The 27802-nt window shown below is 39.0% G+C and overlaps 2 long non-coding RNA genes across 3 annotated transcripts in view; one reads left to right on the top strand and one right to left on the bottom strand.

Annotated features, from left to right (window-relative positions):
- Positions 1 to 519: 519 nt before the first annotated feature.
- LOC127355016 (uncharacterized) overlaps positions 520 to 27802 on the bottom strand; it is a 33734-nt gene continuing 6451 nt past the window's right edge. Inside the window, exon 2 of one of the 2 annotated variants that reach the window (XR_007881658.1) lies at positions 520 to 2887. This is a non-coding gene — a long non-coding RNA (uncharacterized LOC127355016). Of the gene's footprint in view, positions 2888 to 14835; positions 15626 to 27802 lie in introns of those variants that run through there. The other variant, XR_007881659.1, reaches the window with a different exon arrangement.
- On the top strand, positions 10302 to 27496 carry LOC127355017 (uncharacterized). Its single transcript, XR_007881660.1, has 2 exons — positions 10302 to 11337; positions 22992 to 27496. It is a non-coding gene; the product is annotated as an uncharacterized LOC127355017 (long non-coding RNA).

Raw genomic sequence — 27802 nt, 5'->3', positions numbered from 1 at the left:
AACAAAGGAAGAGATTGTGAACACAAGGAAGCATATACCACAGCTCCTCCTAAACCAGAGCTGTAATGAGAGGACTCTGCATTTGTCGTCATTCAGGGTCTTGTGCGAGTCGCAGCATAGTGGCAGGTTGTACCGGCGCTGACCTTTCTGTTGTAACACCCCCAGTATAAAGGGAAGTGCCACACAAAGAGCTCTATTAACAGAGAAACCAGATATAATGGGGAAACAAGATGGGCCTTTAATGGGGACAGGCAGGGCTGTCAGCATGCATAATGTAACAGTCGTGTTAAAACAACACTGGGCTCTATGTGCTCCCCCTTTCAAACACACACACTCACACACGCACACGCACACACACACACACACACACACACACACACACACACACACACACACACAGAAACAACCTTATATGAGAGACCCAAGTTATTAATTCACACACTGGTCTTCATCTATGAAATATTCTCCATGCACAGCGCACATTTCTCTTGCAAGGATGGGAATCATTGTTGTGTGTAATTATGAAGACAATGTTCGGAGGGATTATCAAAGAAGTAAGGAGGAAGATAAGAAAGCGGCAGATGAAGAGGGTGCGGGGACGAGAAGAAAGGGAAGTAGAGGGGGATAGAGAGAACGGAGGAGGTGGTGAGAATGAAGAGACGAGGACGGAGAAAGGAGGGGAAAGATTACCCCTTCTCTCTGTTTGTCGAGCTATCGTTCCCTCTCCCTTCTCCCTGCTCCCCTCCTCCCTCCTCCCTCGTTCCTTCTTTCTCTGTATTAGCATGATAAAGACGTGGTGGAATAGGGCAGCCGGCAGGTCTTTGGACATGGAGACAATGCTATCGCCAGAACAGGCGTCTACAGCAGGGGAACAGTCACCGTGGGACTATACACTAACAACACACACACACACACACACACACACACACACACACACGGGTGTATACATGAACACACATGTAGCCACTGATACAAACCCATGTAGACAGACAAACATGTAAACACACACAAAACTGCGGATTATAATGCCCCAGGAGGACTTAAACAATACAAGGTAACATACAATCAAAGACAGCAGAGTCTCCGAACAACAAGACACAAAGACCGTAGAACATAGCAAACACATACAGCAGGAATATTCCTTTAATGGTTTCATTCGGTAGACCTGTATGATGAAGTATGTAAAACACTCCCTACGACTCCCAAACAGTATTTAAAAAGCAGATCTTTTCAGGTGGCTTCCTTCCATATAGTTAGTGACAGAAAAGTCTCTCTGACATGTGGCATGTTTTCGGGGAGGTTTTTTATGGGTAATTTTATTGCCGTACTTAAGTTTTAGAGGGCTTACTGAACAGAATGAATTAGCAATGGTGGACTGCAACAAAATACATTTATTCAAGTGCAATTTTAAGATTCTTTATTTGAGCATTTCAGTTTTATGCTACTTTAATACATTTCAGAAGTTTTTTTTTTTTATACTTTTTACCCCACTGTCTGACAGTTTAAGTAACCACAGATTAAGATTTTACACAGTACGTAGATTATATTAAATCTATAATAATCTTGTAAAATATGATGCATTGTTGTTGATTAAACTACCCTACAGTGAATAAAGTAGTAAGAATTAGCTCCATCTCAACCTGGTAAGTGCTGCGTGCTCAGTAAAGCATCACTTATAATACTTACTTCAATGAAATTAATAAAATACACCAGGGACACCTGCATGATGAGTCCTTCTACTTCTGATACTTGAAGTATATCTTTGCTAATGGTTCTGTACATTAAATTAATAATGAATTAATTAATTAGGGTTTAACAGCATCTAGCAGCGTAGTTGCACTCCTCCGCTTCCCCCTCCCCGTCCAAACAAAAAGGAAATATTACAGTGGCCACGAAAAAAAATGGGAATGCCCCTATTTAGAGCCAGTGTTTGGTTTGTCCCTTCTGGGCTACTGTAGAAACATGGCAGTTCAACATGGTGGACTCTATGGAAAACAAAAACACAATGATTCCTATACTCAGGTGATAATGCACTTATGAAAACACAAGTATGAATATTGTATTATATTTCTGCCAATAGATCCTCCTAAATGTTACACACTGGACCTGAAAGTGTTCCAATAAGCCAGCATGGCAAATCTAAATGGAATGCAGCCTATATTGATAGCATTGATCACACATGTGCTTGTTCTGCTATGAGATTTCAAAATAAATGCTGTAATAATAATAATAATAATAATAATTGTACACAAGCTTTAGTTTATTATTATTTTCTGTTTATCTGTTTGTTTTATTTATTGGGATTTACACATTTCTGTTGACAGTAAAGAAAGATTTATTATAAAAATTCGTTTTTTCACCATGCAGTGTTTTATTGTTGTCTTGTGTCTAGATATGAACTGATCATCTTAATAATTCAATGGAGGCTCATAATTACAAAACTGAGTAGTCACTTAAAATCACAATTTTTTATTGCCGAAAGAAACTAGAAAATGTAAACAATAGCTGGTCTTTGCTTTTGCATGAGACGGTTAAAGGGATATGTATGTCTGTCTTTTTCTCTCCCTATATAGGAGATTATCATCAGTCATTACTTTCCTCCTCCTTCTCCTTCTCCTCCTCCTCTACCTCATCTTCCTCATCTGTCTGTGTCATTCTGTCATTAATCAGTACATCAATAAGCAGCCAGTCAGACTAATCAGCGAGATGCACACAAACACACACACACACGCATACAAAAATCTATCCTCTACGGATGGTGACTCTTCACAGATCTGGAACGTTCTGCAGGTCAGACCCAGAGCCACAGGCCCTGCGGGATGCCTGACCACCCCGCCAGTGGAGCTCCAAACTGGGGCACAACGCTCGGTTCACTTCCCCTCTTTTTCTGGAGAAGAAAAGAAAAAACATTATGGGTCATGGCGAATATACACACACACACACATTTACACTAACGCACCTACAGTCACACTGGCGTGCAGACACATACAGTACCATGTGTAAACATACTGTATGCACCAGTATGGATCACGGCCAGTTCATGAGCCTGTGACAGTCGTCCAACCGTAACACACACACAGGCCACACGTGACACTCACACACACTTTCTGTAAAAACATACAGAACTGTACAAACACTGCAAAGTCATGAACGGGAACGAATGCACACAAGAAAATTCCATCTTATGGTTTCAAAGGCCCCATTCAGTGACAGTCATCAGTGATTTTCAGTCTATAGCTGGACTGATGAAATGTTTATTGAATCACTAATAAACGGGCAAAAAGCTGTTTAAAACATATTGGTGGTAAAACAGAAGCATTTATCTAATAATTTTCATGTTTTAGGAAGCAAATTCATAAAAACAGATGACACAAGCCACCAGCTTGGTGCCAGAACAGCAGCATATTAACATTTCTCCATAATAATAACATTCATTGTCAGCAGACCATAATAATAGAAAAGATAAGGCTTGTATGTTGTCTTACCTGTCCAACAGCCATCCACAAATAATCTGCTGCATTTGTTATCCTGATCACTTCTGCATATGCACAAATATCCTATTTAATTTAGGCAGCCCTTGCAGAAACAAATCCTGAAACCAAACCAAAGCTGGAGCGGAAAATGTCAAATTAGAGCAGCAGAGCAGGTAATAGTAAATAATACGCTCTCATTTTCCAAATTCAGTATTGAGAGAGATGAATGACTCCTCTCTGGTTACACTGTGTGTCTGCCTGGGGTTCACATCGCTCTCCAACAGATGGTAACAAACGGCAAAAACCAGCATTAGTTAAGATGAGTTGTTAAAAACTACATTAAAATGATGATAACAGAGAACCAGTATCTGTTGAGTTACACAGAAATGTCTCAGTTTTCAGAAAATTAATCAACAACTGTGTCTGTTATTATTAAAAAAGTCCCTTTATTTAGTGAATTCCACAGCAGCATACAGCTTTTAACCTTATAGCCTTCAGGATTTTACTTTTACACTATTTAGTGTTTTCTAGTTATATTGAATTGTTAAACATTTAAATGCATGTCATGTGAATTTACTTTTTGTTAATGTAAATTTAGTACAGAAATACATTACATAATTCAAGTGTTGGAGACGCAAAGAAAACTCAAATGGGCCAGATGCTCTTCATTTTATGCTTATTGAACATACATTGTGGTATTATACATCATAATCATACAGTTCGGCGGTTTGATCTCTGGCTCCTACACATGTCAAAGTGTCCTTAGATTTATGTGCAGGGGTAAAATGTACTGCACTTTATCACTTTGGACAAAAGCATCTGCCAAATGAATTAGATTTAATTTGATGTGATGTTAAACATGAAATAATAACTGAAAATTATAATTGACTGCTGTATAAGTGTATGAATAAAGAACATGTTTAAATCTTATCCAAGCATGTGAATGAACAAATGTAACCTCCCCACAGTAGCTGTTGGTAAAATGCAAACAACTGTATGTCTGAATAGAAAAAGATATTTTATTAGCCTCAATAATGTCCAAGAATAACACTGTTTTGGTTCTTTTGATCCAAGAACCAATGAGTTTCTCCCTGACTGGGTCTGTTTGGAGGGTCAGCAGCTGGATTTTATTGCTGAGTTATGAGCTGCTGGATCATTTCTCCCTGCAGGCACAGAGGAACATATCTTAATTTGGTATTTCTCAAAGGACCATTAAATTGTATATATTGTTTTCAAATCAATCTGTGTTTGTCTGTGTTTAATTTGGTCATGCTAGGACATGTTCTAATAAAACATTTTTTTTTTCCTAAATATGTTTAAAGTATGACATTATTAAATAATCCGTAAAAGCAAGATTTTCAACTGGTGTGAAATTGCTCTTTACCTTCTCATCACACAAACGAAATGTGCAACACTGTTCACCACTGGGCATATAAATCGCATTTCAGATTATTTTCTAGTAATAAAGAACAAATTAATTGTGATAATTTCATTCAGAATGCAAAAAAATTTGCTCCATATAATTGTAGAAACAAGATCCTGTTCAGTGTAAAATATGGGACAATGAGATACGGTTAGAAAAATGGGAAGTGGGAAATCTAATTTAATGCGAAATTTATGTTTAGTCCTATCAAGAAAGTGAGAAAGAAAGTGAAGTTTCTACTGTGTTAAATACGCAAAATTGCCTTCTGTGTATGGTTTGAAGGGGCTTTTGAAATATCCTCTCTTGGTAAAAAAATAGAAACTGATGGACAAAAACATCACCTCATGTCAGGACGTTTCGAAAAGTCAAAAGTAATACCATGTATAACACTAGGACTTTAATTTAAATCTGTAATGTTTGGGCAAAACACAAAAAAACCCACTTATTTATTTGGGCTGCAGATGCTCTCCATACTCTCCATATTGGGTCTGGTCACAATTGTCCAATTGACAGACCTGATGACATAGCATTTGATCACTTAAATAACATATTGATGAATTTCTAACGCTCACATTACCTGGTTGGTTGATGCCTTTTTTTTTTTTACCTCAGAGCACCAACAACAAAGCTCCATCATCACTCCAGCAGTTTGAATGTGTAGAAAGTTAGTGTGAAGATCACAGCCTTAAATGTATGGATTAAGATACACGACAAATATTCAAAATTGAGGATGTCAGTAAATAGTTGGTCCTGGTAAACACAGAATAGCAGTCAAACCTGCGTTTGATGGCATGTGTTGGACAGGGCACACGCACCTGTCCCTCAGTCAGTCACAGCTGCTGATAAACACAGCTGTCCTAGAGGGCGGTGACGAGGATTGACAGGCACAGGATAGCGTCAGTCATCCCACACTGTCTCTGTTAGATGATGTCATTGTGCTTCCTGGCACCTTGCTGATGCAGCAGATACAGAACGATCAAAGGAAGGCGAGCGAGAGAGTGAAAGGCAGCTCCATTGCTGCATAAGAGAGAAGGATGAAAGATGACAGAAACATACAGGGAGGGAGACTGAATATTGATGATGAAACTGTGTGCATGCATGTGCTTAAACAACCTGCTCTCACACCCGAGTTGTCAAATACTGCAGCTTGGTTTATGTTGGTTTATCACACGTAACGTAACTTAGCTTGCATACGTTATTTAAGTGACGTAAGTAATGTCATTATTTTAACTCACACCATGTTTTCCATGTTGACAAAGGTCACCTGACTTTTTCCTTTCCTGCATGTCGAAAAATCATAAAATGCAACATCTTTAAAGATGCAAAAAAGTTTAAAATGCATACACTCAAAATGTCCTTAAAGGTGGCGTGTTATTCGTACACCATCACATGATATCGCGTTGCAACTGAAGTGAGTCTTTTACTCAAATAAAGGACTCGCCTCAGTTGCAATGTTTATGCACCAGTTATTATTAGACACAGTCTTTTTTTTCTTCCCACTGGTTTGTAGTTTATTAGTATATATATGTTATAAAAGTCTCCACATTTCCTCCATCTGTTTTACTTTAATTTAGTATTGTGCTTCCATAAAGTTAGGATTTTAAAAATAACTCCAATAACATGTCCCATGATGCAACCCCTCAACCTCTCACCTCCAGTCTGTCTCAAGCCCAAGCCGAGATAACCCTCACGACATCATCAGGGTTATCTCGGCTTTGAGGGCAATAGTGTCTCCCCTTCCCTGGAAATCTTTGATTGTGAAACATCTTTTGTAAGAGTTCAAGGGGAATTAAACTCCCCTATTAGAGGAACAGTGAGTGGTGAGTGTGGCATGACTTTGTTGTCGTGTTGCTGAAAATCATCGTGTAAAAATGTAAATTGTATAAGAAATAATACATTCAACAAGATATCCTGAAATAAAAATAATCATGGAGGAGGTGAAGAACAATACAATCCAATGTTTCTTCCTCCTTATCAGTCTATTATTTTCACTCCATCAAGGAAAACCTGTTACTATGGTTACCCATATTAATATATGTTGCTCTTGATGTTTAATGTTTTGTTTGTGGAGTTCTTTTATAAGATATTAACTTGCCAGACATTCAGAAATGTGTTTTCTATGCCATGGAAGCTTTTGTAATGGCTTTATTTTTGATGTATATGATGTTTTATTTTGGAATTTACAACAGTATTGAAGTCCAGCAGGTTCACAAATAAAAGATCTGGTCTTTCTCTCTTTTTTGGACTCTTCTCTTCTCTCACTACATTTTCACTTCTTCCTGAATTGCCCCTCCACTCCACACTGAGGTGTATGTTTATGTGTGAACAGGAAAAAAGGTATTAAAGTGTGATAATTGGAGATCTCATCCCCAACACCTGTCATAGACTATTCATCACACAGTGTTCCCCCTGCCACACACACACACACACACACACACACACACACGTTAAAGATTATCCCTCTCTGATACGTTCCTGTGTTCACACAAAGAGCGTTTAAAGCATGTCTATCCCAAGTGCATGTTTCAGGTACACAAACACACACACACACACACACACACACACACACACACACATTCACACACAAACAGATACAAAAATGCAACTGAAGTCCCAGAGCTGAGTAGATATCAGACAGGCATTACAGCTGTCATTATCACATGTAAGGGGGTTTGCACACACACACACACACACACACACACACACACACACACACACACACACACACACAGAGAGAGAGAGAGATAAGTATGTTGGGTAAGAAGGCTTTTTTCCTTCTGAGACATGGGGAATGGCAGGCTGCAGGAAAAACACTGTAACAAATAAAGTCGCACATCTTCCAGCTTACTGTTCGCCCTGAACGCATACACATTAAATACACACACGTGCAGCATATACAAACCGCTCCTGCCAATCTTAAACACAACCTTAATCCATCTTTTATCCTTCCACCCATCTCCCCCTTTTCCTCCAACCCCCATCTCTCCCTCCCTCTGTATCCCTGTTCATTTTGTGTTGACGTATCTATTTCACATGGCTTTTGGAAATGGGATTGTTGCCTCAGTGTGTGTGTGTGAAGGGAGGCCACCTATTTCATCTCCAGCAACGTTTTTAATGCAAAATCTTAAGCAGTGCAGGACGTTCAGGAGAATGAATCATATCGAAATGCTCTGAAACCCAAGATTGAAGCTTATTGGTAATATAAGATAAATGTGTTTTCTAATGCTCTGTAAAGTCTAATTTCCAGTTTAAATGATATAATACTTTCATGTTTCAAAGAAATTCCAATATGCATACAGGAAAATATATTGTAAGGCAACATTTTTCATTTATTAAACATTTTTCATGCTCAGAAATGTCTGTCCTAATTAAACTACATTTAGTTGAAGCTTTTATTATAGTAAAGCATATCTGCTCATATTAGGAGGGAGAAAGGGGCCAGGGCTGTGTACTCGCTAGCTAAAATGCTAATTTCACATGCAGTTTCAAGTTTCTCATCTAATAACAATCCTGCTCTCTTTCTCTCTCTGTCTCTCTCTCTCGGGATGAGGCCCTCCTGACAACTATTTATCTGACCTCTGAACTTTGGGTTCCTGATCGTGAGACCACGTACAATGCGCCTGCAGCAGATGTACGCACAAAAACACAGACACAATTGAAAATTGAAAACAAGCAAAAAAGGTTAGGTAGCCTTCCATTAAAGATTATGGGGGACATATATATATATATATATATATATATATATATATATATAGAGAGAGAGAGAGAGAGAGAGAGAGAGTATAAGACGGAGGGAAAGACAAAAAGAGGAGAAAATAAAGTGAGGGTGAAAGATGGTGGCGGAAGTGAATGCAGAAAGAAAGAAACAGCTGTTCTTTAGTGTCCCTGTGAGGAGATAATCAATTGTTTTCACCTGGGGAGCAATAAATCAATGTCTCTCAGTAAATGTCTGTCTGAACACATGAATGAAACATGGATTTGCTCAAAAAACAATGCAGTAAGATATCAGACAATGTGGGCAAATCCAATACCGTAAAATACAACACATAGTAAAATATGTGATACTATGCTACTAGTATATTAGGATTAAATGGTGAAAGTACTCAGATCCTTTACTTAAAGGACCAGTGTGTAGGATTTAGTGTCATATAGCAGTGTAGTTGCTGATTGCAAAGCCCTCGCCTCACCCTCCAGTTACATGCGTGAAGGAGATACTAAGGTGGCTGCGAAATGTGTGAAAAGAGCATAAGATAATAAAAACACAACAATTCTTATTTTTCAGTTGATTAGACACTAATGAAAACATATTTAGGAATATTATATTATTATAGGAAGAGTAGGATAAGATGGAACAAGACAAAACACATAACATTACATTACATTACGTTACAATGATGCAATACGATGTGAGAAGATGCGACATATCATAGTACGTTATGTATATCTGTGTATACAACAGGATACAGTAGGATTAAATAAGACAACGTGTTACATTAGATTGTTTTGCATGTACATTGTGCATTATGTTACGAAAAGATACATTAGCTTACAACACAGCATGTTACAGGTTATGTTACATTGGGAAAAAGATACTATAGTATATGATAGGATACAGCAGGATTAAATGGGATATGACGGGATAGGATAAGACGACGCGACACATCAGGTTACACTGTGTTTTGAAAAGTTGGTAGAACACAAAATAAAGTGACAACTTAATTTTGATATTTTTCCAAATTCCGTGCGAAGGTTTCCTATTTTGTATCAACAGGAATATTTACCTCTTGAAAATAATGCAATTCACACCACTACAACAGTGTCTGTTAGTGTCTGGGTGCCACTTTTCAAACTTAAACACCTACTGTCCTAACTAGGTGCTTTCCCACATCCTGCACTAAGGGGTCTCCCTATCGCCCCCCCCCCGCCAACTCTCTCCTCTGCTTCCCCTCGTCTCTCATCCTCACCGCAGAAGGTGAAAGGTCACCAAGTCTACGGAAGCATCCTGTGTGGTGATGTTAGAGGGCAATGTTATGCTCCCCAACGGGACAACACCACACATAGACACACTCTCTAACCTGACTGGTTGGTCAGTCTGCTTGGGGGAACTAATTGTTTTTAGATGAGGCAACTTGAGGAGAGGCTCCGGAAGGGAGGACATGAGCAAAGGACTGAGGGAGAAGAGGAGGAAAGCAGAGGGCTATAAATTAACAATGTGCCGGATATTCAGTTTCCACATGGGTTTTGGTGAGAAAACTGCAGACACTTTATCTCTTTTTTTTTTGTCTCTGGGTGCCCCTCAACTGGGCCACACACACACACACACACACACACACACACACACACACACACACTTCAGCCCAAAATGTATTGTGATGCATTTTCTAAAGTGTCCAGTTGTCCATCTAGTGAAATTTCAATGATACCCACCTCTAAGAGCCACTCTGCAAAACAAACCACTCAATAAGCTGGAGGTAATGGAGACTGCAGGTCAGGCTTTACAGCAATATCATTACCATACACACTCTCACACACACGCACACACAGTCCCATTGTCTGGGCAGTACTTATTAGTGCCCATGCTAACAGAGTTTGTCCATAAGTGACCTTAATTAAGTGGCTAGCACCATTAGCTGCAGAGCTAAGAGGGTAAGAGCTATCCATCTGCATGTGAATGTGTGTGTTTTTATGATAATGGCTTTGTTGAGGTGTGTACTGGAATACTAACTACGGGCTGCACGCAACCCAAAATGGATAAATAGGCAGCTGAAGTTGAGCGTTGAAGAGGGGATGGTTTAGATAAGTTACTCATTGTGAGAAAGACAAAAACAGGGAGCAATGCCGAGGGCTGCTTTAAATGCAGGTTAGCCCCATTTACAAGCACAAATGTACTCACACGCAGGCACACACAGCACTCAGCTTTCTGAGCGCCTTTCAGTTTGCCCTATCATTTTTCATTAGTTATGAAAACAATCTAATCTCATCAGGTTTCCAGGTACAAAATAACTGTGTCATTGAAACATTAATAAAAAAAAGAAGAGTTATTGAAGATACTATATGTGATTATTGTTACTGATGGAACAAATCACTGTCATTGTCAAATTATGTACATTTGTTGTTTATTTCTATCCTTTTATCACATTAATAATAGTTGCTGTGTTGCAATTTAATGTAATCAATAACTGGTTCATTATTTTTCACTGAATTGTTATAAAGTCAATATTGTGGCTTTTACTCGATTATAAGTCTTATTTATATGAGTCATCGCCGTTGTTGTTGTTGTTGATGATGTTGCTGTAGCTAATGGATTCTCGCCCTGTTCGCTCGTAAACCTGCTAAACTGGGGTCACAGGGTCAAAGGTCGCTGCTCTTCCTTTGATGTGACCCTGACATCCTGAGAGGAAGAGGAAATGGAGGAGGAAGAGGATTCTTCATGGATTAGTGGTAAAACACCTCACACGTCACACACACACACACACACACACACACACAGTTGGTAAGGCTCTCAACGTGTCTAAATAATCTATCACAATACTTTCCCTCAACACACACACACACACACTCACACACACACACACACACACACACACACACGAATTATGACACGGACACTGATACCCTCAAATTTAATTATAGACTCCTTTGAGGTGTAAACTAAACTATTTGTAAAAGCTGTAACTGCCTAATTTATGAAAAGCTAAACAACAATTACAAATGAATATAAACCAGTTCCTGTGCAGTATGTAGCACATACATTTTTAAAGTGTCTGAAAAAGGAAGAAAACTAATTCACATAATTATCATCATCAGATTTCCTCATGCTAGTGTTTACAGCAGGATTCTGATACTTGATACTTTATAATTAAAAATACATTTGTTTGTACACAATAGTACATGTTTACTTTGTTAACTTTATGTTTGAAAACAAGACTACTGAGAGTCCGCTGCACTGCTAACAGCTCTGTGAGGTTGTGCTGTTGATGTTAAAGGAATAATTAGGAGATACAACTTGTGCAGATTGTGTTGCCTTTGGACAGAGCTGGCTATATTCTCCCTTTGGTTCCAGTATTTATGCTAAGCTAAGTTAGCCGGCTGCTGGCTGGAGATTCTTATTTGGTTTTACAATTAAAAGGTATAAAATGGTATGAACGTAACTCTCGGCAAGAAAGCAAAGAGGGTTTTCTATTTTTTAATGTTCATTATCTTACAACATTTGCTAATTATCACTATACACAAAGCATGGCTAAAAGGTTCGGTTACATTTTGTTGGGTTAGGTTTATTTGTTTTTGGCAGAAATCATTGCCAGAATTTTTAGGTAAAAACAAAAGTTTAATGCTTATAAATAATGTTAATTAAATAAAACTTTTTGAATAAAACACTCTAATTTTATAATAGTTATAAAATACCGTTTATAATATTAACCTTTATATGTTGAATGGTTTTGTATAATGATTACCACTTTAGTTTAGCATGTTAGTGCGGTAATTATTGCACAAGGCATGGCTACAAAGTTACATTTGGTGGATTCAGGCTTTTTGTATTTTACCTTGAAATACAACATTATGATTATTGTAATGAATGTAAAGTGGCTACTGCTGTAAGTTATTGATAAGGCTAATAAAAATGTAGCCAATCTACAAAAGCAAGCTTACAAACTTTATACATTCACAGGACAAAGTCAAGAGAGCGTGAACTTTCTCTGAGTGGAAGATGAGGGGAACGAGGTTGAAAGGTGTGCAATGTGTTTTTCTCATCGCGGAGCTCCTCTCAGCTGCAACGTCTAAACATAGAAACTGTTGCTTCAACTGCTTAAACAGCCTCGACGCAGCACTTCACACACGTTCTCGCCTCACCTCTCACCTTCTTCCTAAAAGTAATTCAGCATATTTAAATTCATTAGTAGAGCAACAGAGGGAGGTAAAAAAAACTGAAAAGTGCTTTACACGTCACAGAAAGAGACACACATGGGCTCACATACATCCACCCTAAAACACACACACACACACACACACACACACACACACACACACACACACTAAGTGGGGCAGATTACATTCTCCCCAGGACTTGACTTGCATTAAAGTTTAAATGTGTTCAATTTGGACGGTCCCAATATTAGAGTGGAGTATCATTACCCACCTTATTGGATGAGTCTGAGCAGAATAGATTTCTACTGATGAGATGAAGAGGCCTCAGGCACAGGCCACACACACACACACACACACACACACTATCTGTCTCTCTCACACACATATAGACACATAGGGACAGATGAGCTAAATTGTGTTCTTAGTAGCTTTTTTGGTCTTCTGTCACAAAATGTTCACATCATGATTTTGACTGTACCATAAATCCTGATTTATGCTGTATAAATGAAAATAATTTATAAATAAACCATTTGATAACAGCTCAAAGAGCGACTAAACATTCAAATATATATACTTACATAATAGGAGTTAAAGGAGGATCTGTTGGCAGCAATGGAAAAAAATATTCACAGATATGTTTTCATTAGTGTTTATTCACCTGAATACAGGAATCATTATGTCTTCGTTACCTTAGAATGAGCTGTTTTTATCTACAGATGCCGCAGGTCACCTTTAATAGAGGCCGCCATGTAGCGTGTTGAACCACCATGTTTCTACAGTAGCCCAGAATGGACAAACCAAACACTGGCTGTAGATAGGGCCCATCGACATTTCTCAAGATTCACAGCCTGTTCTCATTCCCAGGTCATTAGATACAGACACGAGTGGTGTTCAGTTAGATGCCCTGGTCCTTTAATATTTGATTAAACATAGCAACAATCATATAGATATTAATGTGTAGTGTACTTTTTGAAAGGTATAATGTTACATTTCTGTGGCTTTTTAACATGTGAGGATTCAATTTCTAAGAATATTGAGAACATTGATACAGTCTGGTCCTGCAGGGCCACTCACCATCAAAAACAAATCACAATGTCCTACCCACCAATTCATTTCATCAAAACATCATTTACAGGTGTTAGAAACTCCATCCCTCCAATCCTCACTGAATCTGACCCCTATTACAACCATTATTTGTGGATGCTGGCGTTTAATGTAGCATATAAAAGTTCTGACTTTTTGGATGATGTTCTTGACAATCAGTCTGGTAAATTATTTTGTTGTGTACGTCAACTACTTTCTTCTGCTTCTTCAATCTGTCAGAGTCAAAGCGTCTTCATCTTCCCTCTTTTACTTTCCAGACTTGCCTCCTGTCACTTCCCACCACTATTAACTGGAGCTTTGTCTCCGTCTTTATCCCAGTATATAACATCTCCTCAACCCTCAAACCTCCAGGCTGTCCTCACCTGAACAGGTAAAGACTCAAAGACACAAAATTATATAGACACAGAATATCGAAACAATTATTTATGTGTGCACAGGACGACTTCCTATGTGGCTGCTGTTGTCATGGACTCATGTCTGCACTAATGATGTGATCTTAACAGCAGCAAACAATAGAATCCTCTCTCTCTCTCTCTCTCTCTCTCTCTCTCTCTCTCTCTCTCTCTCTCTCATTTCACAAAAACGCTGTTTTCCCCCTGCAGATTCTGTCCTTTCATTTTCACAGATTCAGTATTTGCGGGTTTAATGAGGTGAAGTGTTGCACTATAGTGTCAGTGTTTATGTGGTTGGCTTGTTACTTGTTGTTGTTGCTCCACTAATTAAAAATGCAATTGTAGTTTATCTGAATGCCAAAAACTCTGATGTACTTTTATTTTCTCGTAGACCAACTTGAGTTTTAGACAGCGAGAGTGAGGACTTTTTTTGGAAAGTTAGGAATATTCTGGCCCCACGTAGGTTGAAGTTTAGAGTTATGTTTACTAATTAGGGTTGAGGTGAGGGTCACAAGAGCAGGATTAATGAGGACAAAGAGCGTCATCTCAGATATAGAAATATAAAAATCGACCAGACTATTAAAACATTGTTTATTTGCGTTGCTTTTGTTTTATCCAATTCAACAGTAGTCGGACATGCACGTTTTTAGGCACAGAAATAACAATATAACCCGTGACTTAGATCATATTTATTTAGAGTAATCTTCTTGTCTTCTTATTCTGAGGCAATTTTACAACAAATGCAGGTGTTTCTCCAAGAACACTATTCTGGTAGGTGTGAAAGTATTGTGACAATTTCACAGCTGCTCCAATGGTCTTAAAAGTAAAAACACAGGCTTTCAAAGTCATTTGCACATCAACATAAATCTCTCACATGACAAACACAGGCCCCTGAGATGGTCAACAGCCCGTCATTAAAGGCTTCAGACACAAAGCAGTAAACTTGCTGTTTTTGGTGAACACACTGTAAACCGGAGTGCAAAGTCAATACAGTGACGTGTAATATGCAAGTTAAGTGGACATCTGTGTGTTTACACCGCCATGTCATTTCAGTGCTGTGACAGTTAGCAACTTGTAAAGGAGCTGAAAATTAATGGAAACTATATTTACAGTTCGTTTTACTGTTAGATTTGGAGGGAAACTATGTTTTCTCAGAGAATCTGAGCAGCAAAGAGGATTTTGCTGCGAGAACTGAACACAAAACACAAATCTTAGTTAAATCAGCAATTCCAAAAGCTCAGAGACGTAAGTAGGAGGTTAGGGTGATGGAGGTAGATTTCTGATTTCTGACCATTACCATCACCGCCAGCTCTCGTTATGTGGTGTCCACTGCCGCCCGCTAAAGAGATTTTGAGTCTTCTTCTGTCCTGCAGGGGAAAATACGTTATTTTACTGTGTCAGTAACAGATATTTCTCCAGATGTCAGACCTTGCTTTGCTTTTATCTTGTAAAAAAACGATTTAATTTTCTTTCAACTCCATTTGTTGGTTTGATCTCCATCCTTTCTGGTTGGTCCTTTGTACATCCCGGGACCTGCAGTTCATTTTTTAACCAACTGCTCGCATCTTTGCCAAAGATGAAATTTGCATTGGGTAGGACTTGCAGAATCCCAATCCCAATGTAGTCCTCTAGATGGAGGAATCTTAAGAAGCAAACAACATTACAGCACTAGCAGAGTACTAATGAGAAGAGTCAGGATATAAAGGCAGCTGTATAGAGAGCTGAAGTCATGACACAACGTCCAAGGCTAGCTTCCCAACTAGCTTCTTTAACTCAATAAAACATGTTCCCTGGGTTTACTTTGCATTTGACGAATCAGCCTGCACTGCAGTGCTTGCTTTTAGAAGTTAAAGCCTATATGATAACTGCTGCTGCAATGAAAATGTACTTGTTTCATCGTTTTAACTTGGTTTTCGTCTACATCCATAAAATTCACTCATTTAATGTCATTTTCACAAACGTTTTAGTTGTAATCTCTGCTGTGTATAAAGATTTACACTATTTGCTCCTCTCAGTCCTGCTGTAATTGCATAAAGGACCCTATTAAAACTGCTCTGATTATTATTCTTAACCACAATGAATTGCGAAAAATTACATATTCTATGTAATAAGTTAACAGCGCCCCCTAAAGAGCAGCCCCAGCTGCGCATTTCACCAAATGTTGACATTGACTTTTTTACAGTTGATGGAAGTTTTGGGGGAATAAAATCCTCTGAAATTCATGAAACCCGGCATACGTTGTATTTTAACAAACTCCTACTATGGAATTGATCAGATCGACTTAAAATTTCATCAGTGCAGTCGAAACACCTTCAAGATGAAAAGTTGTGCCCTTTGTGACTGTGTGTCAAACGGCATAGCCGTGGCTTGGTGCCGTATTTCAACGTTTTGCCATGAAACAGGTATGGCAATCATCATCTGATTTATTTGACTGTGAAGACCCGATCATCGCTGCTTACATCTTTAATTGCTGTATTATATTTTTAAAAACATAGAAAGGGTCAATTCATTTGAGAGGTTTTGCAGGTGTTTCTGTTTTATTTTATATATTTGGATCACACATTGGACCTTTAAATAGAGTGTCTATAAATTTAAAAGTGCAATATCTGGGAAATTAGGAAAACTAAAATACAAACAAACAATGATAACCATTACATTTTATTACTACACAGACTATTAATACCAATAATAGCCATAAAATGAACATGTGGTTCTAAAATATTCATACAAACGATATTTCTGTATTTTCACAAATGCACATTTTAAATTGTAATGTCTTAAACTTAGATTTTTCTTTAAAAAAAATAGTACTTATTTATGACTATATATATATATATATATATGATATGTATGAACGTATAGGGATTTATTTTTAGACAGGACTATAGCCTGGGAGTCAGCGATGCTAGAAGAGATCAGCAGTAAAAGAAACACACTGTGACAGATCAGTATGGACTGGATAATACAGGGAGGAAGTCTTTACTAGGACAGAAAAATGAACTGTTCTCAGCCGTCTCTTCTGCTTTTTATCCACTTAGGACGGCAGTGAAGCTTCTTCACCCTCCACCGCCAGTTTTGTCCTTCCCTCACCTCCGCCGCCTCCCCCACTGTCTCACACTCCACCTTTTAAAATAATATATCCTTCATTCTCTGTTTCTTCCTCCCTATACTCTCTCTTCCTCCCCCTCACTATTATCTTTTGGTCACCTGTTCCTACCCTCCTCCCCTCCTCCCCTCCTCCTCCGTCTGCTTTCCTTCTTTCATTTGTTCTCCACTCTTTCGTTCCCTCTCCTCACTTTGAGCGAAATAGATTTTCAATTACGTGCTGAGTGCCTGGAAGCTTCTATATTTCCCAACCTGACCCCAATACAGCCGGAGTGACACCCCACGCACCAGACACACACAGACACACAGACACACACACACACACACACATATGTATATCGACACAACACACACACATCTGATACACTTCCGCCTCCACTTACAGACTAATGGAGTGGAGGAGAGGCTGGAGAATGTCTTCAGTGTCCCGGACAAACCCGGTTAACTACCTGACACACACATCTCTGAGAGACACACACAAAAATGAAACAATGCAGAAGTGAAGTCCTTATTGACAAGATAAGAAATATAAAATGAGATAAGATAAGATAGAATAAGATTTTTTCCAGAAAATATTTTTAGAGAGGGAAATGTCACAAAAAGTAACAGAAACAAAAGTTTAAAACACAGAAAAATACAGTATAAAGGTCGAGGTATGCTTGAAACAAACTAAATCTGATAAATTCCAACCATGTCTCCAGCAAAATATTTTAGCTCATAGATACATGACTGAGAATTCCAGCAAGCACGTTGGTTAAGGCAGTGGTGGAGGAAGTATTCAGAGCTTTTACTGAAATAGTAATGAACTACTAATGCCACAATGTAAAAATACTCTATTACAAGTAAAAATGGCCCTTAAGTAAATATATGTAAGTTTAATCAGGAAAGTGTACTGAAAGTATCAAAAGTAAAAGCACTCAACGCAGAAAAATGCCTCTTGTGACTGTAATACTATATTATATTATTATTAATACTTGTGCATTAATGTAAAAGCAGGATTTTATTGTTGTAGTTGGTTCACATGGACCAACTACTTTGTATAAGACTGCAACTAATGATTATTTTCACTATGGTTTGTAAAAATTCATAAAATAGGGAGAAATACCATCACAATTAGCGAAACCTTCACAATGCTCAAAATATTAAAAATAATAAGATAAAATCAAAAACAATTGTGAAGCTGGAAACATAAAATGTTTTGGAATGAACAATGACCAAAAAAGTTTCTGTCAATTCATTAATGAGCTCATAATTTCAGCTATACTTACTGCTTGGTAGTTTTACTTATAACAAAACATCTTTGTGCAAAAATCTTAATTTGTAAAGTAACTAGAAACTTAAACTGTAAGATAATTGTAACGAAGTAAAAATATAGAAGTATAAGTAGAATAAGTAGAAAGTGAACACTCTTCGGCACATTTACGTAACACATTTTTATTCACGTATTCTACGTCTGAATACAGTCCTCAGTCCACCAGGACACAGAAGGGCCAAAGTGGTAGATTTGACTCTGGGGACATTGAGATGCTACAAAACTTCATTATTTTTCTAAAAAGGGCAACAAATTTATCCAATGCCAAAACCAGATAGCTATACTCCCTTACAGCAACTATAAGACAATTAGACAGTAGCCTATTTAACAAAAGCAGTTTGTGAGCAGTATATCTACACCGATAACAATCATTCTCTTATTGCAGATTACATTTTTAGGTCCTACCAGGCTCTGCCATGCTCATACATGATCCGCAAGTATAAAGTTTCTTTTGATCAGTGAAACTTGGAAATTCTTTCATCTTGTAAAGTGGGTGAAACTGTCTTTTGCATCCAGGATTTCACAGGCAGATTGGTGTGGCCTAAAATGCCAGATTTCAGAGCATCTTTTATAAAATGTATGTATGTTCTAATGTTTTTAAGTCGTGTTTGCTATACAATTGCAGGAAAAAGTGATAATTGCAATTATAGTTGTGATTTCTTTTGTATAATTCATTACAAATCAAAGGCAACTTGTTCCAGTGAGAATTAAATTGTTAGAATTTCGGTGACGTGTGGTTCAAAGATTTGTACCGGAGACTGCTATGATCAGTGATACTCACAGGAAACAACAATGATTGGTCAAATTTGTGGATCATCGCAACTGGTCGCGCAGAATTCATGGGTATTGGTTGAATTTGCGTTAATCGTTCTCAACTTCCCAGAGGAACGGATTTCCACACTACAACTTCCTTTGTTGCTTGTGTACCAAATATTACAGCTCTTTCGGCAATGATCCTTCAATGTTTGTACAGAGTCAACATCAATAAGGATCTTTTTCTGTCAGTGAAATCCAAAAAGCCATAAACATTAAAACTAATTTAAAACGTAAATTAACCAACAAGCATCGCAGTTTCTCTGAGAGGGGTCTAATAATAGAGCCACAGATCTGCTTTGTGTTGAGCACAACTGCTGTCAAGTGACAACAAAACAGTGACAGCTGACATTTTTTTCATTGTTAAAAAACTTGATTTAATCATCTTCAAACACCTCATTTATTAAAGCTAATTCAGAATGCAAGACAACACTTTAAATACAGCTGCTTTACAATGCGGGCTCAATTACCACACACAAACACACACACGCGCACACACACAAACTGATTTCATTAAGCAGTTTGCGCCTCTTAAACATGGCCTCTCCTGGGTGTTAGTGACCAGTTTTCCGTATTAAACAGAGGTAGAGGTCAGAGGTCAACAGCCTAATGCCTTATCTTTGATTCACCATGGCCAACCTTATTACTGAAGGCTTAGAGAACAAATACACACACACACGCGCGCAGGCATAAATGCATATATTGTCCACACACAGCAACCACTCCACATTAAGAGTGCCGCAGGTGAAATGATGGCCTCAGGGCATGTTCAGCGTGTGGAGCGGCACACGCCAGCCATGTACGTCTCACACACACACACACACACACACACACACACACACACAGTGAGTTTCCCTTGTGCTTCGTATTACCAGAGTTTAACTGTAAAAGCAGGCAGGATACTGCAAGGGTTACCATATAAAAAGCCTCTGTTATGGGGGTAAGAGTCTATTAAAACATCTTGTTCCCCTCCCAGATCTCTGACCTTTACAACCAAAATGAGAAAAAAAACCCAAAAGAATCACTTGAAGTGGAACACGTGAAAAAGTGTTTCTATTTCAGAGTTTGTTTTCATTCTCAGACTCAGGAATCAGCAAAAAAAATAAAATAAAATACAAAAATGACTGTAAGGGTGAAATCGAAATGGAATGAAAAACCACAGCAGTTATATAAAATATAATCCGTTATCCATAAATGCTTTTACGTGTTTGTATCGTCTTTAAAAAAGACAATTTTCTGAAAAAGTGACTTTGGCAGTCAGCCTACTCGACACCATGTGATATTTTTTACATTTTGATTAACGTTTTTAAATTTAATTCATGACCTCTAAGCATGAATAAAAGCAATGACATTTCTTGTAAATGCAGTGCTTGATGATTACAACATTTACATCGTAGACGTGTTTGTGTAATATAGTATTATGTGTAAGGATCAATACAAAAAGACAACAGAACCGCATCAAAATGTTCCCCTAATTTTGGAAATTGTTTTCAAATGATTCTCATGTAGGGATTAATCCACAAAGTCAGCATCGACTGGGCTGCACAGTTGTTAATGTGTGTGTAAGTGTGTGTGTGTGTGTGTGTGTGTGTGGGTAGGCGTGGTGCTGCTTTGTTAAGGCCTGAATGAGTTGTTGATGGGTACAGCAGCTTGGGTCTCTCAGGGGATGAAGGAGGAGGAGGAGGAGGAGGAGGCGGAGGGGGAGGATGGGTAAGTTGATAATTGCAGGGGAACTTGGACTCAGTCTGTCCATGTGCAACCCACCCAGCCCCCCTTTGCCCAAACACACACACACCGGCTCTCCCTTTGAAGGGGTGGTCCCTTGATTAGGCCACTTAAACACAGTGTCCCCCCTCTCTCTCTCTCTTTGTCTGTCTGGCTCTCAGTGCGTCTGTCACCCACAACTCTCCCTCTCCATGTCCAGCTCTCTGTCCACTTTTATTTTTTATAGTTTCTCTCTTTTACACCTCTTGTTTTCTCCTATCCCTTCAGACCTTATGTGTGTGTGTGTGTGTGTGTGTGTGTGTGTGTGTGTGTGTGTGTGTGTGTGTGTGTGTGTGTGTGTGTGTGTGCATGTGTGTGTTGGGGGGGAGGGGGGAGGGCTCCTCTCAGGTCTCAGCTGCCGTTGTGTGTGAGGGTGAATTACACGCTGTAGCGGAGTGTTGACAGGAGCAGCTGGACATCAGTGGGCCATAGCGCCCAGCTTTGTGTGTGTGTGTGCGTGTGTGTGTGCGTGTGCGTGTGTATTGCGTGTGTAGCTGCGGACCACTACCCAACACAGAGCTGACACCTTCTGGCCAGCGAGGGCAAAAACAGCCTGCAAATGCAAGAGGACAAGTCTGGTTTTGTTATGTGTTTTTTAAAATATATTTTCAATTAAAGTGTCCACAAAATAAAAGTTATCGACTTCTTCTGAAAGGCCCAGTTCTAGTTAGTGAATTGATTTAAAGATCACAAAACAAATGTATAAAATAATTGTACATGATCAAATGAAAACGAGATTCAATTTACAATACAATTCTGTCAACACATTGTTAAATACATATGTTACAGGTATATTCACAGAAGTCTGTGCCTGTTTTAGTCCTGCATAGACATATTAATAAATCTAGTTTGACATGTCAATCAATTTGGCACTGATTTAAAATTTTGAACATTATAAGAAATATTGGATTATCATTTGCAACTTTTAAACTTTCAGAATTTGTGATTTTTACTTTTGTATGTCAATATTAATATATATTTTTTTGGGTTGAGAGAAGTGAAGTGCTCTTCTGCATACTTTCAAACATAGAAAATTGTGCAAAAAAAAAAAAAGGAACTACTTGAAATATTTGAGTCTGAACTGATGCATAATGAAATAAACATAATATGATGAGATGAAAAAAAAAGAGTGTGTGTAATGAAAATAAAAGGGGAGCATTGGAGAAGAGGGGAGAGGAGGTATGAAGTAATGAGTGTGGAGAAGCGTGCTGGTCTCTGGCTGGTCGTGAGGCCAGAGACAGAGTTTTGTCACTGCAATCTCACACTCTGCTTCTGTAATGACTCGCCTGGAGGCACAAATGATTTCCTCCACTGGTGTTGCTATTGCTGGAGTCACCACAAATTCAAGAGAGAGGTTTCAGGGTGGTGGGCATGGCGGGGGCAGGAGGGGGAGGTTGGTAGAGGAGAAATGGTGGCTGGTGGGGGCGGGGCTACTTCAACAAAAATAATGACCTCTCATCATTTATCTTTTTGCATTAATCTCTAAAATTATTCTTGGTTTTATTTGTCTTATTCAGCAAATTAGAATTTAGTTTGTCCAGCTGGGCCTTCCATAGCTGTGGTCCAACTGCAGTCAATGTGCCACAATTTTCCATCCACAAACCTTAAAAATAACACCTCATTCCACCTCTCTCTCTCTCTCTCTCTCTCTCTCTCTCTCTCTCTCTTTCTCTTTCCACCCACCTCTCCTTGGCTCCCTCTCTTCCTCCCCTCCTCCTGCCCGGGGACGTGTCATAAAGACATCATCATCACTGTTTGAGGGCAGAGGAAGGAAAGCAGGAGTGACATGATGATCTATCTGCCAGTCACTTCTCTGTGGATCTGGTTGGAGGTGAATCGACACAACAGACAAAAGCTATGGAGGATGATGAAGCGAAAACCAAACAGAGACCACACCTCTCAGTTGTTTAAGCTTGCTTACTTTGCAATTTCCCCAAAGATTTAATGCTTATTTTCCTTTCTCATATCTTCCAAGAGCTGTCTGACCACTTTCATAAAAAAAAATTACATGACCTTTTTGTGTGGCACGGAAGAGTGAGACGATATATTGATAGACATGTCTGATGTATCAATATCTGCTGTTTAAGTTGACAGATAAGTAAAAAAGAAACTGCATTACAAAAATAACCTGAATCAGAAATAAAGACAACTTGCAAAGTTTGCCTTGAAAAGGTTATTTTTCAACTGCAAAATATCCTACATATATCGTATCGTAAAAAAGAATAACTATCAGCTTACTATATTGTTAAAACCCTTGCATATTATATTGGTATCAAATACAGTATCACTCTGGCTGTTTATGGGTCACAATTCAAGAAAAAGTACATGTCTAAAATCTGTGTCCTCTTTCTGCTGGTGCATAGCTACATTTTTTTGATGCATAAACACCAGCTGTCAGTGGAATAGTGCAACTAACTAGAGTACAAGTTTTCATTAAGGGCCGTCCACACCAAACACAATAACTATAAATATAGTTTTAAAAATCATTGTTGCTCAAGTGGATGGAGTCCACACCACAACTATAATGACAATAACAGTGGTGAATTACATCATTGGGATGACTTTCAGAGACATTTGATAAACAAGTTTGTAGTATAAAACCTATAAAAAGCTTATATAACGTAATATTAGGCTGTAAATCACATAAAAAACATAATTTTACCTGAAACATGGTCTCTAGTGCTGATGGGGTCTGATGTCCTTTTGAAAAAAATCAAAGTATGAATAAAAAAAGACGACAACTCCCGTAACAGTAATCTTTAATGAACCTAAATCTTTCTGGTTTTCTCTTTTTTTTTCCTCTGCGCAACACACAGCAGTAACAGGTCATCAATAACTTAATCAATCTAGTAAGCTAGCGACCGGCTAGAGCTCGAAGTACGTGTGTGTGTGGATACTCACATTGTAATGGTTATAGTTATTGTTATATTTATTGTTCTTGGTGTGGACGGACATTTACTCTCTGCAGTCAGCAGAAATGTCTATCACCTGCATGCTCATGCATGTTAGCACAGCACAAAATACTAAAACAATGGGGGCCAACGAAACATTGCTCCATAGCGCCACTAGTGGGCAAAAGTTCCAATCTTTAAGCTTTAATTTATCCAACAAATAAGGCCTCGTATATCTCATTCCTCTGTACAACCTCTAGTGTCCAGTGTCCAGAAACTATAAAAATAACACACATAAACAAGCCACACTTTTGCATTGTAGTTTATTTTGGAGTCAGTCCTATTTACACTTTACTGCTGACGTAAAAACACATAGAGCAACAAATGTGTATTAATCCACAACCGAAAAGTGTCCGCACTAAATCCACTATTTACTCCTGTTAGTTAAATGTGTGCTTAAAACCACAGTGGCCACCCTTAAAATACCCCAATATTTCCACTCAAAGGCCCCAGCACATCCATATTTAGGATGAGTACCAGAAAGATTACTGAAGCATGTGGTAAACACAATGTGTGATGCCGTTGTCCCTACATTTATTCTGGATATTTACTGTCTATAGCTCCAGCATATGATTTGGCAGGTGGGCAGGGAGGGAGGGAGACAGAGGAAGGAGAGGAAGGGGGGGGCAGAGAGAGGGAGAGAGAGCATATACATCACTTCATCCTTAATTAGCTGTCATCAGCTTCTCTCCTCAGAGGAACGAGAGACTAATAATTAATGATCAAACTCTAAAGTACAGTCACTCTCATCCTCTCCCTCTCTCCTCCTCTATCACAGGAAGAAGAATTAACAAAGAAAAAAGATAACAGTTGATTTGGTTAGAGAGTAATGAAAAATGACTAGAGGAAAAGCAGCGTTGGTATCGCAGTAAGCCAATGAGGGATCTTGTAGATTAAATAAATGACTCATCGAAAACCAACAGAAATGAGGTAAGAGGCATTTCTCCACCCTCAGGTTACCAAGGTAACCTGCGCTCCCTGCCCTCCAGATTATTATTGCTTGTTTGGTGTAAAAAGAGCCATGAGCATCCTCTTTATTAGTCCAGACTGCAATGCACAAGGCCAGGATTAATGAACCTGCCTTATCGTCTGCTGATGTGAGGAGGATTCATTTTTACAAGAAGAGAACATGCCAGGAAAGGCATAGCAATGTTTTAACAAAGCCTGTGCGTCTGTGTAGACAAGAGCAGCTAATTAGAGAGGAACACAGTGTAAGCGGGCATATGTGCACAAGGGGACCAGTCAGCCAACACACGACAGGAAAGCGCTGCGGGGGGACGCAGGCAGGCAGGCGACTGACCAGCTCCGGAGCCAACACGGAGCCGCCATGGAGGCATGTTATGGTCTCAGCGCCCCAAGCCCCTGGCACTCTTTCCTGAAGCCCTGTTTGTAGTAGCGGGGAGGGGTGGAAACTGCAGGCTTTACAGACCCCACCACAACCTGTCCTCTCTCCAAGACTGGACCTACTCTGAGGCCATGAGATGTGTTTGTGTGTATGCTTCTTCTTAAGCTGCTCTTAAGTGCTTTAATTGGATTATCCTTAATGAGTAAACAAACAACTACAGCAGCAAAATAATAAGCAAATGAATAAACGTGTCAAGAAGCACTTTGCTGTCCTCCCTCCCCGTTCCTTTTTTTTTCACTATCAGCTCTCACTGTCCTGCCCCCTTTTTACTCAACATTTCGCTCATTTACTTCCTCTCATGTGTAATTATCCCGATTAAGAATGATTCAAAAACACTGCTGCTGGAGAGGCGTGTGTGTCACACTCGAACGAGACAGGCGTTCTTAAGTGGCTGCTTTGAAGTCCGTGATGAGCCTGTGATTAGTCCTGTGATTCATTGACAAGAGAAAGAAAGGGAGGCGAAAAATGACAGAGAGCGGGCGAGCTCCAGGGGAGACGGAGAGCAAAAATAAACAAATGGAGAATTTTGAAATGACATCTGTGAATATTATTAGGACATTAATCTGCACTGATGACACAGATGCTTAAGCCATCTCCTTCTGTTATTGCAAGGAAAAGAGGAGAGGAGAAGAGGAAATATAGAGAGGAGCAGAGAGGAAAAGATTAAAAAGCAGAGGAACATAAAGAGGAGGAAATGAAAGAAAGAAGGGAGAGCAGAGGAAAAGGGAGAGTTAACGAAGAAGAGAGGAAAGAGACACAAAATGTAAGGAAGGAGAAAGAGAGGGGAGATGAGAGGAGAGGATTGGAGGAATAAAGGAAGTGAGAGATATGAGAAACAGACAGAGAGGTGAGGAAATTGGGTAAGAGTGAATGAGGAGACGAGAGGAAGGAAATTAGGAGAGGAGACATGACAAAGGGAGAGGAGGGAAGGAGAGGTTAACTTATGGAGGAGAGATGCAAAGGATGGAAGAGAAAGAGAAATGGCCAGAGAAGAGATGAAATAGGATGAAGCTACCAAAAGAAAGAGAAGATGAAAGAGGGGGAGCAAATAGGAGAGGAAATGAGGAAAGAGCGAATAAGATAATGGGAGGAAAGAAACAGGAGACAAGGTGGGAAAGGTAGAGAGGAGAGTGGAAGTAAAGTAAAGACGAGACGAGAAAAGATGTACAGTGAGAAGATGTGAGGGCAAGATGAAGGATGAGAAGAATGGAATGAGAAAAGAAGATCTGGTGAAGTGAAAAGAGGAATGGAGAGAAAAGAGGAGATGAAATGAGAGGAAAACCGAAGAGGAGATGAGGAAGGAGAGTACATGAGGAGATGAGATAAGAGGAGAGGAGGAAAGGGGGTAGGAGGAAAGAAGAGGAACAAAAAGTAGAGGAGAGGAGAGGAGAGGCTAAAGCACTTTACTCTTTTAATTCCAATTTATGGACCTATAAAAAGGGCCATTTCCTAAAAAATCTATACAGAAAAATCTAAGCCAAATCATTTCATCACTTTCTCTGCCCTAATTGCAGCCATATGCAATTTTAAAGGCTATTCTACCTTCTAATGGTTCCCCGGAGGAACGAGGGGTTAATTGCTGCAGCTGGTGATGTAGCTCCTCAGTAGAAGAGAAGTGAGGTTTCTCTCTCTGTCGATCACTCCCTCTTTCTCCTTTTCTCTCTCCTCTGGGAATAGCTGTCTAACACAGTGTTAAGGAGACAGGAAAAGGAGACTTTTATGTATAGGTTCTGGTTTATTACAACTTATTTTCCTAGTTTTGGTAATGATTTCTATTGGTTATAATAACCCTCTGCTGCAGTTAACTTATTTGCTGAGTTGACACATCAGTCAGAATAGGTCTGACTGATGTTCACATCGGTTCGCCAACTTTGGAAAACAAAACAAAGACACATAATAAAACAAAAATAAAATATTTTCCAAACACAGTTTTCTGGTTCAATGAGTGGATTTGCCAAAATTGATGGATAGAAGTTTTGTGGGTATTCCTGGTTCTAGGTTGGTTAAGTTTTATAGTATGACTTTGAGTTGTTACAAACTGTCCCACCTGGGAAAGTTTTCTTTATGTTATAATAAAGGCTGGGTATGGCGGTAGAAGTGAATTACTCAAGTCATTATTTACAAGCACAGTATTTTAGCAGGTCAGCTTGTTTGTTTTAGATAGAGATGGAGGGTTAATATCAATTTTGTGTCT

Source organism: Dicentrarchus labrax, unplaced genomic scaffold (assembly GCF_905237075.1).
Source record: "Dicentrarchus labrax unplaced genomic scaffold, dlabrax2021, whole genome shotgun sequence".
Lineage (NCBI taxonomy): Eukaryota > Metazoa > Chordata > Actinopteri > Moronidae > Dicentrarchus > Dicentrarchus labrax.
Note: the sequence above shows the minus strand (reverse complement) of the source record. Positions and strands in the feature narration are given on the sequence as shown.